Genomic DNA, 19,493 nt, shown 5'->3' on the forward strand with positions numbered 1-19,493 from the left:
GAGCCGATGTGGTAAACAACCCAGGGCTCCGCCCTGGGAGGAAGTCGGGAAACCGGCCGTCACAGTATCCTATAAAATGGATGAATTTTATAATATACTAGAAATTTAGTATGATAATATAAAATGTCCTTTATAGTAAAAAAAATATTTTAAATGGTATTTTAACTTCTCTACTAATTAATGTCTAATTAACAATGCCTAAAACTAATACATCATAACTCATCTCTTGAAAACTATTTAAGCCTTGGGTGATTGTGAGGATACAATATATTAAGTAAAGTGCCAAACATTGTAGAATACAACAAATATCTTTATGATGAAGTTGTAAAATTACAAATTGATACTTACTGATATTTTATGAGAATCCAAGTTAACATAATAAAATTTAATCTATACAACATATATATTTCTTTTTATATATTTAATTATTTATTGAGCACCCCAGTAAAATGTGTATTAATATTGCAACTTTCAGATAAGAAGTATGTTTACCATGCTTAAATACCTCCCTAAAGTTCTATAATTTTTGTTTCCTAACAATGAATTTTAATCTAGATTTATCTTTCTTCAGCATCTTTATATTTATCTGTGGCAAAAAATAAAAAAATAAGATCAAATATTGACTCTAAAATACCTTCAATCCATCAATCAAAATGCTGTCAAATTGACAAATATATCTTAAGAGATGCTCCAGTTTATAAATTACTATTTCCTTTGTGCTATCTTTTCCTTCATTTTGCAAAGATAGCCGCTTGAACCTTTAGCCATCAATCATTAGAAACTATAGTCCATGTTTGCTGAAAGAAAACAATAGAAAAAAACCACTTGAGATACTTTATGGAATTCAGATATTGCAGCACTTGGCATCTGCACCATCAGATACTGTGGTCTGATTTTCAATATCCATCTAGGAGGCCAATTTAGCTTTTGTGATTGGGGTCACAAACCTATAGCTGTCTGGACTGCTTCACTTTTCTCCTTTCTCATACTGATTCTTCAATGATCAGAAGTAACATCGTTCTTATTTCCCTATGTTTCTCTTTAATGAACTCTATTCACAATCCAAGTGTAACATCTCTGTTGTCTAATCTTTTTGGCTATATACTGAAGCAGATCTTAGAACCTAATTCATATATCCAGGCATGTAAGTGGTTTCAGGTAACATTCATCTCATCAAACACATTTTGATGTTATCATTTATCAATATGCATTACTAATTAATTGTAAACAGAATATATGCTCTCTTATTTTCTCTAAGTTTCCTTGCTGCCCAGGTACACAAAATTACCTGAATTAAAGGAGTATATTCTTTAAGCGTTTTTATATGACTATATTTTTGTCAAGAATTTTCATATTGACAATATGGAAGCTATTCTTTAGAATCTGAAGTTGACATCTTTCATTAGTAGGAATGACTCCTTACAATGTAGACTAAACATAGCCTTTCAGTACATTTTATATCATCTGTTAAATTAATTATATTTATGCTAAATGTATGTGAAAATTATAAAAAAATAAAGAGATGAATTGCCTTGTCTTGATAGATAGCTATATAGAATCTTATGCTTAAGAGATGACAAATATTCTATGATTGTTTTCAACACAGTCACACTGATTTTATTTTTAAAACTAAATGACTGCACAGGGTATATAACATAAATTGATTGTATTAGAACTAGTTATATAGATCGCTGAAAAACATGAAATACTGTCTACATGAACCACTGTCAACACTCAGAGATGTTTATTATAATCTTATCCATAAAATTCTAAGTGGTCCAACATTTCTATAAATGATAGGATAATTAATGTGAGATGTTTTTTTATAATACTCTATGTATGTTGAAAAGCAATTTCAATCCATTATTTATTGTTGTTGTTTTCTACTTAGAAAAAAATTAACACTACTTAAAAAGGAGATCAGAAGCACTGAAACCAAATAGTTTACATTTGGAAAAACAGACCTCTGATAAGATCTATTGACTAATGAGTACACCTACACACACAAACACACACACACACACACACACACACACACACACAAATATGGCTATTTGATACTGGTGAAATTAGATTTGTGACCTATAGTTTAGTTCAAAGGAAGGTACCCAGTAAACAAAATTATTGGTAATATAAATGATGATCTATAGTATAAATATTTGACACTAAATTATAAGATTTCCTTTCTAGTACAGTGTTAAATTTGTATTTTTGTAATAAAAAAGCTGGGGTTATCTTGTGGTCCTGCCTGTCCCATGGTCAGGACAAATCTTTCTTACCTGTCAGTCCCACAGCCAAGTAAACATATAGAGACACTAATATTATTTAAACTGTTTGGCCTAATGGCTCAGGCTTCGTACTATCTAGTTCTTATAACTTAAACTATTTCTATCAATACCATGCCACGTGGCTCATGGCTTACAGGTACTTTACATCCTGTTCTTCATGGTGGCGGCTGGCAGCATCTCCTCAGCCCCCATGTTCCCAGAATTCTCATCTCTCTTTGTCCTGCCTATACTTTCTACCTGGCTACTGGCCAATCAGCACTTTATTTATTAACCAATCAGAGCAACACATTCAGGGCATACAGAACATCCCACAACAAGTGGCTGCTAGGAATCTGATGGCACACATTGCTATGCTAGTGGAGGGATCAGCACATTCCACAGAGCCAGCCCTCCTATTGTTTTGTCCATAGTCATTTTATTTCCCATGGTGCAAATCATGTAAACTGACATATAATAGCTACAATGTACATGTTAGGTGACACATTTATGTTTTAATTGGATTAATTTTAACTTACAATTTGTATAGAAATTATATCTATTAAAGACATTCCACTTAATGTATCATACATATACCCATTATATAGTATTAAAATTAGATAAAACATCTCTCCATTCTCAAGAATTTGTCAGTTCTTCATGGTAAAAATAATGAAATCCTGTCTTCTTTTCTGTTTTGAGTTTTGACGTTTGCTATTTTCATCTATATCTCAATACTATGTACTAACCCATGAAAGCTCCTTTTTGTAATATAACTTCACCTTAGAAACCATTCAGGAATATTTTTCCAGCTTTAGTTTACTATCGATAACTACCAGCCATGGAACACAGTTTCAACAGAGGGATGGTTGCACCTAGAAAATTTTATTTCTTATGACCAAATATTGTTCCACTCTATGCATATCTTCCTTTTCTTAACCATCAGTCATTGTACATTTTGGATGTTTCTGTTTATTGGCCATTATAAATAATGAAATCATTGAAAGTCAAAACATCTCTTTTTCATCCTATTTTGGAACACTGTATCAAACTTTTTTTACCCTTACTTTAATAAACCAAAGAAAGTAAATTAACAACCTGCTCAAATACAAACACGAATGTTATAGGCTAAACATCATTCAATGTATTGAAAGCAAAGACAAGTTAAGTTTCAAAAAATGCATTTTTAAAGTAACTAGTTTCTCCTTAAGAAAATACATTTTCTGTATATTTTTTTCTAAATCATATGAGAACTTGTAGAACTTTACAATAATTCAGTTATGTGATGTAATATGGCCAGCAGGTTTAGTAATGCTGATTTTATTCAAGTGTTTCTCATATATTTAATTTCAGCCTTCTACAGTTATAAATAAAAGGTCAAGTCAATTTATGAATTTTGGACTATGTAATGACTTTATGTAGCAATTATTCCTGCCAACATATTAATTAATATTTTATTGAAATTATTTAAAATATGTCACAGCAACTGGAAGCATCAGCAGACATTGGATGCAGTCAAATAGTTTTCTCGAGGATCAAGCGTGCCAGTTTTCACACATTGGTTAGTGACTGAACCAAAACAGATATATCGTCGACAAAACAACTCTTAGACCTACAGTTCAGGAGCATTGCAAAAGAAGGGGAAGAAAGAGTATAAGAGCTAGAGATTTTGTTGTGAGACTCTGTCTCCTGGTAATATCAGAAGCTACAGCCAGAAAGTATCAACAACATGACTGCCTAAACATGAACTGAGCAAGGAAAACAATAACAGACCTAATAAAGTAAATGGGGGAAAGTCTGCATGACTATAACCCTACATCACACACACACACACACACACACACACACACACACACACACCACACACACACACACACACACACACACACACGGCGTGCACACACGGCGCGCACACACACACACAAAGCCAAAATAAACAAGAATGAAACAATAAAATACAAGCAACTAAGGAATGTTGGGAATGGGAAGAGAAACAGACTTCTCTAGGGAAAGCAAACACACACACCACCACCCCCACCCCCACACTTATAAACAATTAATGAAAAAGTCGATACATTTGAAAGACAGCAAGGAGGGTTTGGAGGAAGGAGAGGAGAGATATAAATTGATATAATTTTATGATCTTGAAAATAACAAAAGTAAATTAAAAATAATAAAATCAAAAAACAGGAGAAAGGGAGGGAGGAAAAGGCAGGATTTGAGACCAGCCTAAAAGAATGGCAGGAGAAAAAAAATTTTTTTTTTCATTTTTTGAGACAGGGTTTCTCTGTGTAGTTTTGGTGCCAGTCCTGGAATTCACTCTGTAGACTAGGTTGGCCTCAAACTCACAGAGATCTGTCTGGCTCTGCCTCCTCAGTGCTGGAATTAAAAGCTTGCACCACCACTACCTGGCCAAGAATGGCAGGAGAATTTATAAAGAGAGAACAATAAAAGGTAATTCCAGTAATATTTTCTATGGGGACTTTTTCCTTTTAGATAGCTTGGTAAATACACAGAGAAGGAGTCCTTGTTTTGTTTACCGTTTGCCATTTGGAACTGATCACTTTTGAGATCCAGTGAATACTGAGGTTATATTTCCTGAAAGAATAATCAAATATTCACATCCTGTGAATCCTTATGCATGTGAGTACAGAAGTAGATGTTCACTTGCAAGTTGTACTGTAGTCAACACAGAAAGCTATTTCTCCCCACACAGAAGACAGAACATCTCTCACCGCTGAATATTTCTTTGGGTTTCTGCTTTCTTTGTTGTCTTAAAATATTTAGATCTCTAGGAAAATGAAAAAAAAAAAAAAAAACTTAAACATAAAAACATACGTCCAAGTCGGGGGGTGGGGGGGAATCAATAGCTCAAATCAATTAAAATGTAAGAAACTCATTTTTCTTAAATAATACGGTAATAGTCACTTAAAGGACATTATAGGAAGTCTGTGGTCCCTAGTGAAAGCCAAAATGATTCTATTTACAATGAAAATCCATGTACAGAGCACAATACATCCTGGGAAACTCTGATGAGCTGTTGTTTGTTGTTGTGGTTGTCTCCATTGTGTCAGAACCAATTTTTTTGCAATTTAAGTGATGCCCCTTGAGGAGACTGATGCGTTTATTGGAACTCTCTTTTGCTTGCTGCTGTCAGTCCTGAGTCTTATTGAGAGGCTCACTGAAACTCTGCTTTCCACACACAGCATGTGATTAATCCTCATGTGTGACCCCATGAGGTAAATGAATGCTGTCTTTGCAACCAAGTGTTTCTTACCTAGCAGGCAAATTTCAGAACTACAATAGAGAGTTTAAAATAGCAGGTGTGAAAAAAACAAAATAAAATGTTCAGGGTTCTAAGACCAGAGTAACTGAAAGGAGGAAGTTTTGTGAAGAACTAGAGATGGGGACTTCCTTTTTTGTTTTTCTTTAACCAAATTAAATAGTTTGTAATTTATCAATTATAAATATCTATGCAATGAATGGTCACACAGAGTAAGTCTCTTGCCTCAAATCAGACCCCAAATCCTAACATAGATAGATTCAAATAAATGTAAGTAACCAAGTCATGAGTGCTTTATGCTAATGCTAATAAACCTATTTCTGCAAGTAGAACTAGATGTGTTTGTTAAAACAGTTTAATATGTTTTCATTGGTTCTAGTCTTGATAGCTTTTTCATTAACAACCATTTTTATTATTTATGGAATAATATTTGGATCTTAATTCTTCCCAATTTCTGTCTTTGTGTAGAGGTCCATTTGTGTATTTGGATATGTTTGATTGATAATTCCCAAGGTGGGAAGTCAGATTTACTTTGAAATGACCTAAACAATGTGAGAAAAAACTAAAAATGTAAGGTGGTTGTGATTCTCAAAGAACATAAGTGAGAAGTTTCAGTTGCCTTGGTCTTCTTTAAATAAAGGGGGTAATATTTTGTTTTTTCTGTGTCATGGTTTGGAGCCTCCAATTTAAGGAATAACTATGCTTCTTCTGTAAATGATAAAACATAGACCACATCTTGCCTCAACTGTTTTGTAGCTACTCATCAATGTACATCTTTCCACCTTCAAAACTCATTCCTACATTCAGGAAATTATGAGTAAGATAATTCAGCATGAACTTTGTTTTTAACCTTTATGAATGTTGGCTACCCTGAACTTGAATTGAGTGAGTTGTGTGTAGTGTCTGGAAAGATAAAAAAACTGATTCAAAATAAACCATAATCCACTCATAATAGATCAGCACATGGGTAATGTTTAGGAACATACTATGTTCTCTAATAAACTTAATTTTAAAAATTATCCAATTAGTATTTATTTAGTAACATGTATCCTGTCATATTTGAAAAGTGTTTTGTCAAGGTTTTTCTTAGATGAAAAACTACCACTTTTGGACTTGTTCTAAAGACTGTTTAAACACGGTAGTTTGAAGTTTCTCTGGTCCTGCCTTGCCTTGTGGTCAGAGGGAATCTCTCTCACCCTTATCCCACAGCCACTTGGTCCAAAGTAAACATACAAAGGCTTATATTAATTACCAACTGTATGGCCTATGTGCCAGGCTTCTTGTTAGCTAGCTATTATTAACTTAACTCATTTCTTTTAATCTATAGGTTGCCACATGGCCATGGCTTTGCCAGTCTGCTGGCATGTTAGTCCTTGGGCAACAGGCTGGCATCTCTCTGCCTTTCTTCTTCCTGTCTCTATGCTTGGATTTCCTGCCTGCCTCTAAGCTACTTTGCCATAGGCCAAAACAACTTTATTTATTAGCCAGTGAGGGCAACACATATTCTCAGCATATAGAAAGACATCCTACAGTAGTCAAGGTGTTTCCTAGACCCCAAACTACCACTTGTTCTAAAGACTGTTTATATATGCTTTCTTGTGATGTTTTCCTGAGAAAATACGCACAATCATATGTTTACTCCAGATAGTATATCTGGACAAGCCAAAGTTTAGTTTATTGATTGACCTCTGAGATTATTGAGGTTACTTACCAGGGTATTACTGAGAGGCTAGTTACAGGAACATGGGATACTAAAAGACAGTTGGATCAGGGAATGCCTTCCCCACATGGGTGATGACTACTAACTCTTTATCCTTGGAGTTCACCACTCTGGAGTTTCTACCAGCAGCCTGGATACTGTTCTCTCTCAAACAATTGCTTATTGCTTTTATTGCATTGTTGAAAGGCAGGTTCCTGGTTTAGTTTCAAAAATTTTCTGAGCCTGGTAAGTTTTGTTTACTCTATGAGTTGGAAGCACTTCAGTCCTCCCTCCAGGAGGATTGCAGTAAGAAATAGCCATACTTTGAAATCACAATTGATATCATCAATCATAATGCCATGGTCATATTCATCTCAATTTGCAATATTATGATTTTATATTTATTTATTTATTTACAAGAAATTCACTAGGCATCTACCATTGGTCAAGCAAAATCTGCCAGTCTGCAGTTGCATGGGAATTTTCTTTTCTAGGAGATACTGAAATTGGAACTACAATTCACAATTAGAAGTTTGATTACAAAACAAACAATTGCAGAAAATTAAAAATAATGAGGGGGCCAAGTTCCACAGACCAAGAGAAAAACAATTTCCTTTGAGGTACAAAGAATAATTGTTGTACAAATAACTTTTCATTTGAGAATATAAGAATAGGCAGGAGCCAGGCGGTGGTGGCACATGCCTTTAATCCCAGCACTCGGGAGGCAGAGCCAAGCAGATCTTTGTGAGTTCAAGGCCAGCCTGGTCTCCAAAGCGAGTTCCAAGAAAGGCACAAAGCTACACAGAGAAACCCTGTCTCGAAAATAAATAAATAAATACATAAATACATAAATAAATAAATACATAAATAAATAAATACATAAATAAATAAAGCAGGTATAGTTATAGAGATGTTTTTGATTTCTGGTACAAGGACAGTAACCTAGGATTTACAGAATATTGATAACTGTAAGTACAGCATTTTGAAAGGCACCATATTAGAAATGAGCTTGACACATTTCTGTTCATTCTACCATAGCAATTCACAATTATTTCCTATGGACCTTTTAACACTGTCTGATGAGCACTGAATCAGCATGCAATACTAGAGTCTTTTCAGTGAGGGAGGGATAAGGGGATCACTAGTTGGAAAGGGCTTATTCACAAGAATGAGACCCTGAGATTGAATCCTCCAGAATGCACATACTGTTGAGTGCAATAATCCCCATGTTTCTACAGCAAGATAGAAAGGAGAGAAAAGAGAATTCCAGGAAGTTATACTAAGCTGGTGAACATAATCCTTAACAACAAAAATTCCATGTCTAAAACAAAGAGGAAGAATCAACATAGTACTTTGTCCTGTGATCTCAAAGACTGTACCATGCATGCCTTTGTCCAACCTCACATACATGAACATGTGTGCATATGTATGCAGCATACATCCTACACATAAATAAAAAAATAAAGAAACAGAAAATGTTGAGCTAATTTGTGAGTAATTTCCAAATATGTTTCAAAGGGAGTTTATATGGGTGAGTATTATAAAATTTATTAACTTATCTTCAGGTGCTTCCTGTCTAAATGTCAACAGTAACTGCAATGCAGAATGAAAACAATGAAATGTTAGCATATATAAAATCAATTATTTCTGACATAAGGTAGTAATGTTACCTATGATGAGGTTGATAATGGCCTCTTAAAATAAAATTCAGAGCATGAAAATTTATCTTAAAATAAAACTTCTGTGTTCTCATGATGGACAGCACTATTGTTGACTGAAGAAATCTTTGAAGTCTGTACAACTCTGTCAATAGAATTTAAAAGATTTTACCTAATTTTGAAAAAAAAAATTCATAATTGAACACTGCAAATTACATTTGGTTATTTGTCTTGTCCAACTCTGATGTGCTAGTTTTTGTTATATCTTATTCTATTTCATTATAATAAGCTATATTTTTATTTCATTACTACACCTTAGAAGCCTGTTTATTTTCCTTTTTTATTTACATTTTTATATTTATTTCTATTTCTGGACCACAGTCTTCTCTCCCTTCACTACCCCCCCACTCCACCTCCACCCCCAACCCCCACCCATCTTCCCTGTCTCCTGATCCACTCTTCCTCTGTTTCTCTTCAGAAAAAACTGGCCTTTCAGGGATATCAAACAAACAAGGCCTGAGTTAAAATAAAACTGGAACAAACCTTCACATCAAGACTAGACATAGCAACCCAGACCAAGGAAAAGGATCCCAAGAGAAGGCAAAAGAGTCAGACATACCTCACTCCCACAAGAACATCAAGCTATACAACCATAACATGTATGCAGAGGACCTGGCTGAGACCCAAACAGGCTTGGCTCCATGGTTGTCACTATAGTCTCTGGGAACTCCTATGGGCCCTGTTTACTTGCTTCTCTGAGCCATGTTCTCCTGGTGTCCTCAACCTCTCTGGCTCCTACCCTCCTTCCTCCTCCTCTTCTGTGGGGGTGCCAGAGCTCTGCCTAATGTCTGGCTGTACATCTTTTCATCTACTCCCATCAGTTGCTGGGTGAAGCCTCTCTGATGACAATTGGGGTAGGAACCAATCTATGAGTATGGCAGAATATCATTTAGGAATCATTTCACATTGATTTTTTTCCCAGTCAAGTTTGGTTGCTGTTTGTTTTCTGAGTAGAGACAGAAAGGGAGTGGATATGACTGGGAAGGAAAGGGTGGAGGAAGTGGGTAGGGAAACTAATCAGGTTAAATTATGTGAGAAGAAAATATTTTCAATGACAGGAAAAAGTAAAATATTATAAATAAAAAAATGCACACTAGTGTTTACCAGACCCAGACTATACAGTAGCCACTTGGAACTTCACATAGGATTTTATATAACCTATTATTAAAAGTTTAAATTATAAAATGTTACCATAGGTTTCTGCTTCTTATGATTATCAAATTAATAATAATAGGCTCATGATTTACTAACGGTCTATAAGAAATGATGCAGATGACATCTGTCACTGAGGCAAGGCACTAAAAGTTGGTGCAGTGATGGGCATCAGATTTTCAAAACAGAAACTGCCTTGTTTTACCCCATCTTTCCCTAGAATCCCTTACTTCTGATTCTTTTCCAAAACACAGTCAGGGATTAACTGAGACAATAATAAACATCAGAAATGATCATTTGGTAAAATGTCATAATAAGAAAAAACAAAAACAACACAAAAAAACAAACAAACAAAAAACTTGGATCTGACTTTGAAAGGTGTTATTTTCTGGAAAAAATAAAAAGTGCAGAAAACTGACCCGTACCCTAGAATACTGTCAAGCGATTTATTCTTATTTTATTGAGATAATATCTTACGTCTTTCTAAATTTTATTTTATTTTCTCTTTGCTGTTTGCAATTAGTGTAAGATACATACAATGACAGTTGAGAGATAAATGTGATCACCTCCCTTCTTCCTGTTGACTGGTGTGTGACAACTGAGACAATTTGGGTTCAATATAACAGTTTTTGTGTGTCTGGTTTCTGTTTCCCTTCTTTCATTCTGTGAGCCATTGAAGGCTATGTCAGATTTAAAAGATCTTGAATAATATCCCAATCCTTCAACCTGGGAATAAAATCACTTCTTCGTCTTTCTATGGCTCTGTTTGGTTTCCATGGCAGTCAAGGACAAGTAGAATGGGAGCAGGGGAAAGATTTATTTCTAAGTTTAAGTCAAAGCTGAATCCCAAGATAAAGAGGGAAAGTCAAGCATAATAAAAATAAAGGGAAACTCAAAAGAAATAAAACTGCTGTATAGGCTTGAACTGAATGTGGTCTTTGTTCACAAAACTCAGAGTACTAAATTATGTGAGAATGCAGGGGATCATCTGTGTCATTGAAACTGTACCCAATGCTTGACAAGGGAGCTGATGGACAATACACAGATGGAGGGAAAAAGATGTATGAAACTACAAGCCAGCTCCAAGGACAGGACTGGGAATGAACACTTGCTCTTGGCATCAGAACCGTGATCAGTTTGCTCCTGGGCTGGTACCGCAGGTTATAACTCTAATTTTTAATGCCAACATTGCATGCTCAAAATCGACAGTTTAAATTTATCAAGTGTTAGCATTGCCTAACCAAAGCAAAATGATAATTTTTATAAAAAGAAACACTTTACACTGACTCACAAATAAAACTACCACATAAAATAAATTCATTTTGCGCAAAATATTCAGAAATAAAACATCACTCTGTCAATGTTTTTGTTTAAAAAAATAAAATTTTATATTTCTACATTTTCAAGCTTGAATTGAGTAATGTTGTCCTATGTACGTTTTCTTTCTTATTTATATTTATACAGGATTATGTACTGTTTGTCATATACTTAGTTTCTTTGATCTTTTAAATAGCTTTAACATGAATAGTAATTCCTTAAAATAAATTTAAGTATTACTTGAAGTAATCTGCAGCTAATTAAAAAAATGCTTAGATCCACTGTGAGGTCAAGCTCAATGACAAATCCATCTTAAAGGCACAGAATCATTCTGTGTAACATGACACCAATATTCTTACACACTCGTATTCTATCTTTATAGAGTACTGATGATGTAAACATCTGATCATAGAAACTTCCAGTATTTAACATAGTAAGGGATTCTTAGAGTTTGCACATTGTTCTCCTTGAGCCATATCTCCATTTTAGCAATTCTCATTTTCTGATTGTACAGTATAATTATAACAGTAACAACAATAACAACAAAAGAACCTACCTCTGACCAACTGAGTCAGAATCTCTGAAAGATGGACATGGGCATCTATGTTTTCTCAGATAACCCCTGCTCGTTCTAACATGTATTCAGAGTTGAGTCTTCTGTGTTAAAGAAAATTCTTTATAGAAATTAGACATAGATATATTGTGTACAAGCAAATCAAACAATGTTTCTAATCACTTTAGTGATTAGAAATTGCTAATTAGAAAGGTATCCTTTGTAATTACTTGGAATTCTTTAGTAATGTAACTATATTAGTCAAGAGCCTTTATAGGTGTTTAGTACTAGTGAAAGACGGGTCTTCTGGGCTTTCCTATTTGCAGTAACAATGAATCAATCAAATCAAGCATTCTTATTTCTCAGAGGTTTAAAATTCCTTCATCAAAAACAAACTAAGGAATATAAGGTATCTCTAACTCTTTTCCAGCTGGACTTTTTTTCATAAATACTTAGACAAACTAATCAAATAAATTCCTAGAGCTTTAATAAACTTAAAATTTTGCATCATGAACTTATCTCCATATATTCAACCTATCAAACTTTATGTTCCTTCTGTCACTGTCCAACATCCTTAAAATTCAATTTAATATGTATCTCCAGATTTCTACTTGAATGAATTAACAACTCATAAATTTCTTTAGTGGTGTAGTACAATTTTCTATCTCATCTCTCGGTACTTACTTAGCTTTGTGTTTAGTTGTAGGTCAGGAGTCAGTGTTCTGTGGTTCCTAAGAAACATGTACATTGCTTTTTTTTCTGAAATGTTTAGGGTAAATTGCCTGCTCTACATAGTAGGCAGGATTAATTCCCTCAGGAAGACTTACAGGGGACCCTGAGGGGAGTAGAGGTAGGCAGGGGATGGGAATGCATCTGCTCTAGGAATAAATAGCTACTTTTTTTTTAAGGTAAAATGGTTCTATTGGAATCTGAGGATTCAATACCCTCAACCTACTCTGCGTGCTTCCCCATTGTCATCCTAAATCACAAGATCATATATTTTTTTTTCCAATCAATGTCCACACTTTAGCTGTCAGAAATTAAGTTTGCCTTATGACTCACCTAATTGTATAATGAGGACCTGGCTTTGTTTCTCTGCAACCTGAGCTCCTAGCTGTCAGAGACAGGATTTTCTTCCAGATCACTGGAAGCAGGTCAATTTTATCACTTATTTCCTTTTAATAATTATCTATGCTGGGTCCTAGAGAAGTTGCACAAAAGAACACATATGCAATCAGCAGGAAGCATGCTGGGGTCTTCCATCCCACCTAAACGCAAGATGATGAAGGCTCTGAGAGGGAAGTGGACTCCTTTTAAGCCTAAAAAAGGGGAGCAGTCAAGGAAGTTAGGTCACTTTAGATATGATTGGCTGAAACAAGTGCCAATTATATTAGTATGGTCTAATTGGCTAGGGCTAGTTAGAGGCTGGTCAGGGGTATAGTTTTCCCTTTTTGGCAGGTCTGGACAAGTCTCAGCTTTCATCCTTATTTGTTTATCATCTTGAGTTGTTTATTGCTTAGAACACCAGCCCTTTTCATCCTTGCTGTTTAGTGTTGGGGATTGATTACCCTTTGTTACTCTTTTGGGAACTGCTTGCTTGGTTCCAAACGCAGGGACCTAGGCCAGTTTGTTAACTGAGTTATTAGGGCAGGCTGTCATGATAATTTGCCTGGCCCTCTCAATCTTTTTTTTTTTCCCCCTCTCAATCTTATATATTTCCCTGGTGGCCTAAAGAAGTTTGTGGTGCCAACAATTCCTAGTATTTGTGTTAGCCCAAGTTTGCATTCATGTTAAACTATCAAGACAGTGTTTGGGCCTAGTCTACTAGAAAGTCCTGGCAATAATGATGAGAAGCTTCATTCTGTTTTCCAGTGTCTAGAAGACAAGGGCCCTTAAAACTTTGCTAGCCATTTCTTTGAACTCCCAAAGGATAATATGGTAGTGATGTATCTTGAATGATATGACAGTTACCTCCTCTGTGCACTGCTACTGTTCCTTAGCTAACCTCCATTCCATACTGTTACTACATACTTCTAGGCTCATGAAGTTATCAATGTAATTATCATCATTACAAGAAACAAAAGGATGAGTATCACCCTGAAGTTCCACATGGCATGGACTTCCTGTTGATGAAAATGGTAATTTATAAGAAAAATGCAGTAGCTTTCAATTCAAATTGATTACTGCTGATTCACAATATCCTGAAATACTCAGAAAACTCATAATTATGGAGTATTGAATAGCAGTCTTCCATTGGCTCCTCAGTCCTAGAGCCTAACCAAATACAATGTGTACTAGGCATTAAGCTAAACAGATAAATTCCAAGTAACAATATTAGTTAATATGTGCTCAGAAACTCTTCATTTGTTTCCAGTTATCAACTTAATATCCCTCATGACCACCATGAAAAACTTATTTTCTATTTTTTAAAGTGACAAAAATAAAGCTCAACTATCATCACTTATAATGCATTAATACAATGCAGTTTAGTTTCAATATTATACAGCATGAATATATAGACTGATTTACATTTCTCAATCATTTTGGAAATGAGTAAATTGGATACTTTGGATCTATCTGTCCATCTTCCTATGTGTGTGCATCTATGTTTGAATCAAGAAAGAGTAGACAAATTTAAAAAAGATTGAATACATCAGAGATTGAAAAGAAAGACTTGATTGAGTGGTTGTGAGAGGCAAGCAAGCAAGTGCTATCAATCACCACTCTAGTTTTTCTGTGTTGTGAAATGAGATAAAGGAGAATGGGGGAGAGAGGAAACGTGTGCCATGAAGATCACTGAGTTTTGGAGATGATAAATTTGAGTTTGATTGGGGCATTTCTCTAGAATTTGTTACATCTTTCAGTTACATTTTCCATCATTGGGCATGACTTTTTTTTCTTTTTTTTTCTTTTTTGGATTTACATACCCCTTCACTGAGCATAAAAGTTACTCTGGATTTACATTTCCCTTTATTGAGCATAAAAGTTACATTGCTTAGAAGTTAGAATTTGTTATTCTAGTGAAACTAAGTACATCAGAAGGTAAGTGTTGCCAGGATTCTAGGATTATTAGGTGTAAATGAGATGGAAAGTACGCAAAAATATGTTTTCAGGAAGATACAAATATTAATGAGGTAAAGCAAAACAGTTTGATGATTATTAGGTGTTTGGTGGACATTAGTGAAAACTACAATCATGCCTACATTGTTTATAGTTAAGGCAGCAATTGAGTTGATTTTGAGATTTATAGGCTAGCAAATGTAGTTTTTATCTTATTACTGGTAGTAATAAGTTTAATTAATTTTGTTAACCACTACTAGTAACTGAACATGAATGTAATTAAAAGAACAAAAACATTTGGCAACTAAACATATGAGAATAAGCAGGGATTCAAGCTGTATATATGATCTGACACTTTTCCTTGGTCAAATTAGAATCAAAACATCACATAATTTTCTAAATATGTTAAATTGTACCGGTAATGATGAATTATGTGGATCTGCTTTGTGGGAAACCAGGTGTTGCAAAGCAAGGAATGTACCCATTTACTCTTAATTGTTTTAAAGATGATATTTGAAGATGAAATCTTTGAGATATAATGGGCATCAAATGAAATCATCGGTCAGAAATTTACAATGTGAGTAGAGCCTATCCATCAACACAACACAACAGTTTCTTTTTCTTTGCTTTTATCTGCTTCCTTTCTGGTCTGGATTTCTCTTCTAGCTCTCTCCTGCTCCTAATTATTAGGTGGTGTCAACAACCTGGAAGCATAAACAATCACTCAGCTGTCCGCATCCATATTTTTAACTTTTGTCTTTTCATTGATTACACAACCTAATCTGTGGAATATGACAAGGAGGCCTGGAAGAAGTAGGAAAGACACCTTTAAATTATCTTAACAACCGGCCCAAGTCAAATCACAATGGATAATCCTGAATACGTTTTATAAATCCTATTAAGTTTCAGAGAAGTATCTAAATATTTGCCTTGCACATTTGTATAAAATATTTATGACTTATTAAAGAATTAGTGATTTATTCTTGTCAAATACTGAAAGTTCAGATTTTCTGTACTATGAGTCTCTTCATATATAATCCTATTCATGTACTCACGTTTTAATCCTAGAATGAATTTCTCATTGAAGTAATGACACAGTATATATTAGGGGGAGAATAATCAATTTAAGAATAGGACCAAGACAAATGGATATTGATCTTTTCAGAAACGATCAAAAAGTTGTATGTAGGTGGCAACATTCATTATTTCTCAGCATTTTGTTTAAGATCAAGTGCACAGTGACAATATTTAATAGTTAAAATTAACTGCATGAATAAGATGAAAGCATATATTAAAGTGGATAAACTCTTTATCCTAGATTAATTATAAAGAGTGTCTAATTCACCCACAAAACCATACTTCTTATATGAAAAATGCTTCTCAGTGATTACAAACAATATGCCCATTTAAAGTATATGTATGAGTTTTCTTTCTATTGTAGTGAAAATGAAGACCAAAGTCAACTTTGGGAAGATAATGTCTATTTCACTGTTTGGTTTTTGTCTGACCCTCCTGGACCTCTGGCTGACAGTGTTCCCAGAACCTTTAATGAAGGGCAGATGGCTGCTATAGATGTCACTGTTGTGACTGATGCTTTCACACTTAATCTCTGGACATTACCAGGTGGAAATTTCTGTCATTAACCTCTACCCACCTCACAATGAAATTTCTTTAACTGGGCATGGGACCTCCCTAAACATTGGTTCTTGGCCAGACATTCCATAGCAAACATGAGTTTCCACTTGTGGATTAGGCCTTAAATTCCATCACAAAGCAGTGGATAGCCCCTTAACACCTGTGCCACTACTACACCATGGCATCTCTTTCTAAATAGTCATTCTTCTAATGCACTGCAATTACAATTCGGTAAAAATGGTGAGGATTTTTTCTATGCAGCCTACATAATACTTACTGATAAAATGACTAATAGACAGCAGAGAGAAAGATTTCTGCTTAGTACCAGAATGATTTGGTGAATGAGGCTATTCTTGTTGACTTATCATGCAAGTATTTGAGATGTTTGTTTGAATATTAGACAGGAAATAGCCATAATTTCAGAAAATTAGAGATCACAAACTAAATTACATGAACACCTAGGAACAGATTAAACTGATTTCTATTCCTTTTCTCAGCAATGTTGGGGACATTTCTAGTCATTCAAATGGAAAGTGTTTCCAATCTACACAATCTTTTCTCCCATCTCTTGTTTCTTCTTCATATTTGCTAATTGTATATTAATGCAACTAACCAAAGTGTGACTAGAAACCTTCATGCCCAGTTTGTATTATTCAACAGGACTAGTTTAATGCCACTGATTAAAACAGCATGAAATTAATGGAAAAGAAAATTTCACTGTCCTAAAAAAGCTTGACTTAGATTAAATGGGCAGGAAATAACAATTTAGATGAACTACTTATGGATTCTGATTAGGTATCCATATTTTTATTTCTCATCTTATATTTCATGACCACTGAGATCAATTTTATTTTAAAAAATATTCTAAATGTATTGTTGTGTTTTCATGCATTTCATAAACAATAAAGTTTTTAAATTAAATGTTGATATTTCAAAGAAGAATCATGTCTGTTTTAAAGCAGACTTTTGAATATTAATGAAAATGTTTGTAATCTTTGTGGGACTAAATTACATTTATCAATATTATTTTTCAAGTTTAACTTTATGGAAGAACACATAGGCATACTTCACTTACAATAATATGATATATGTATGGCTATTTTTGACAAGAATACATCCATTAGCAATATCTTTTCCTTATATTCTTTGATAGTAAGTTGCAATTGTTTTTGGACCTCAGTTTACTCTAGCCTCTCTTGATCAACTTTATCTAGTCTAATAATATTAATTGATCATCTGTTACAAGTACTATTTACTTTTTGCATTATGTCTAGATTATAATTCATATAATCTAGAATTATGTGCTTTGAGATTCTTTGAAATGTTATGTTTGATATGAGATATTTATATGTTGTTATATTGAAGAATTAATCTGAAAATACAAATCCTATATTAAAAAATAAATAAAATATTACCTGAGAAGGGAGATACAATGATTATCATGGTGGATTTTCTTGGGTGAGTCTTGTCTATTTCATTTTAGATGTGCTGGCCCTTGGGATTTCCTCAAATATGAGAAACTTGGCTACATAACTTGGGGCAACAAGGGACTGTGTCCATGTACTACAGTGATATTGTTAAGAAAATGAAATCTAAATAAGCCAATTTAAGTCTTTGTTTTCAATATATTTTCCTATACAACTGAAAACATGTTAGTTGCTTTAGGTTAGTATACTATTTGCATAATTCCATTATCTGTTTTTAGTGCAAGAACAGAAAATAAATTGAAATTAAACTACACTCTTACAGAAAGTTTGTATCCTTGATATACTCTGGATTTTATGTATTCCAACTAACAATCCACAGGAAATCTTGGATAATAACCTTAATATCCTTAATAAGTATAGAAAATAGCTGGTTGAGGGCATCCCATTTGGTCTTGTCATATTTAATTTAGGAAAGCAATGCATAGCTTCTATTTTAATTTAGAATGATTTCCATTGGGTTGCTTGATTAATTAATTGCTATGGGTGATTTTCAGTCCTGAGTTTGGCACAAATCAATGTCTTCTACTTTTCTAGTTTACTGATAGATACAGTTTTAGACTGTTCCTTTCATACTATTGTCTTTGCTTCTATTGACACCCTCAATGATGTAGTCATTATTTCTGGAACAATGAGTATATGATTTCTAACTTTTCAGATGACCAAGTCAGTTGCTGAATTAAAATGTTTGATATACCCTTCCTTCTGTTAGTACTGATTTTATTATTCTTTAAATAAACTGTCTATACAAGCATGTTCAACATCTAGGTATTTAGTTGTATGCTAATATAAAAATTGTTACATGGTTAGTCAATTGCAACACATAAAATAATCTGTACTTTGAATACATATCTTTATATTTAAAATTATTGTTGGTATTTTGTGCATGGTTCATGTAATCTTTGACATTTTTTATGTTATATACCTGTTTGAAAACAAAAAAAATCCTACACATAATAATATAGAAACCATGTGAATATGAAACATAAAATAAGATGTAATAATAATTATGATAAAGAAGTGACTTTCAGATTTATTTTCTTCACTAAAGGACAAAGTCTATTACCTTATAAAATTATGTGGTGGACATATTTGATCAGCTAATTGTGTCATCTTGAACACATGCCCAACGTCTGTGCTGAAGCACAAAGCCTGATTTTACGCCATTGCTCAGATTCCTAATATGGGATTTCTTGCCCTTTGCAGAAAAAATAGCTATACGCAGTGTCGTATTTAAAAATTTGCATTTTGGCGCTTAAACCTCAGGGCACACTTCCAACAAAATTTAAAGCAGGAATGATGCCAATGTAACAGATGAGCCGAGAATG

General features: G+C 34.0%; 1 protein-coding gene and 1 pseudogene across 2 annotated transcripts in view; both read left to right on the top strand.

Moving 5' to 3' along the window:
- Nucleotides 1-19,493, top strand: part of Cdh18 (cadherin 18) — an 827,162-nt gene that overhangs the window by 146,608 nt on the left and 661,061 nt on the right. The window lies entirely within an intron of this gene.
- Nucleotides 18,089-18,242, top strand: LOC118596589 (annotated as a pseudogene).

Source organism: Onychomys torridus, chromosome 15, assembly GCF_903995425.1.
Source record: "Onychomys torridus chromosome 15, mOncTor1.1, whole genome shotgun sequence".
Classification (NCBI taxonomy): Eukaryota; Metazoa; Chordata; class Mammalia; order Rodentia; family Cricetidae; genus Onychomys; species Onychomys torridus.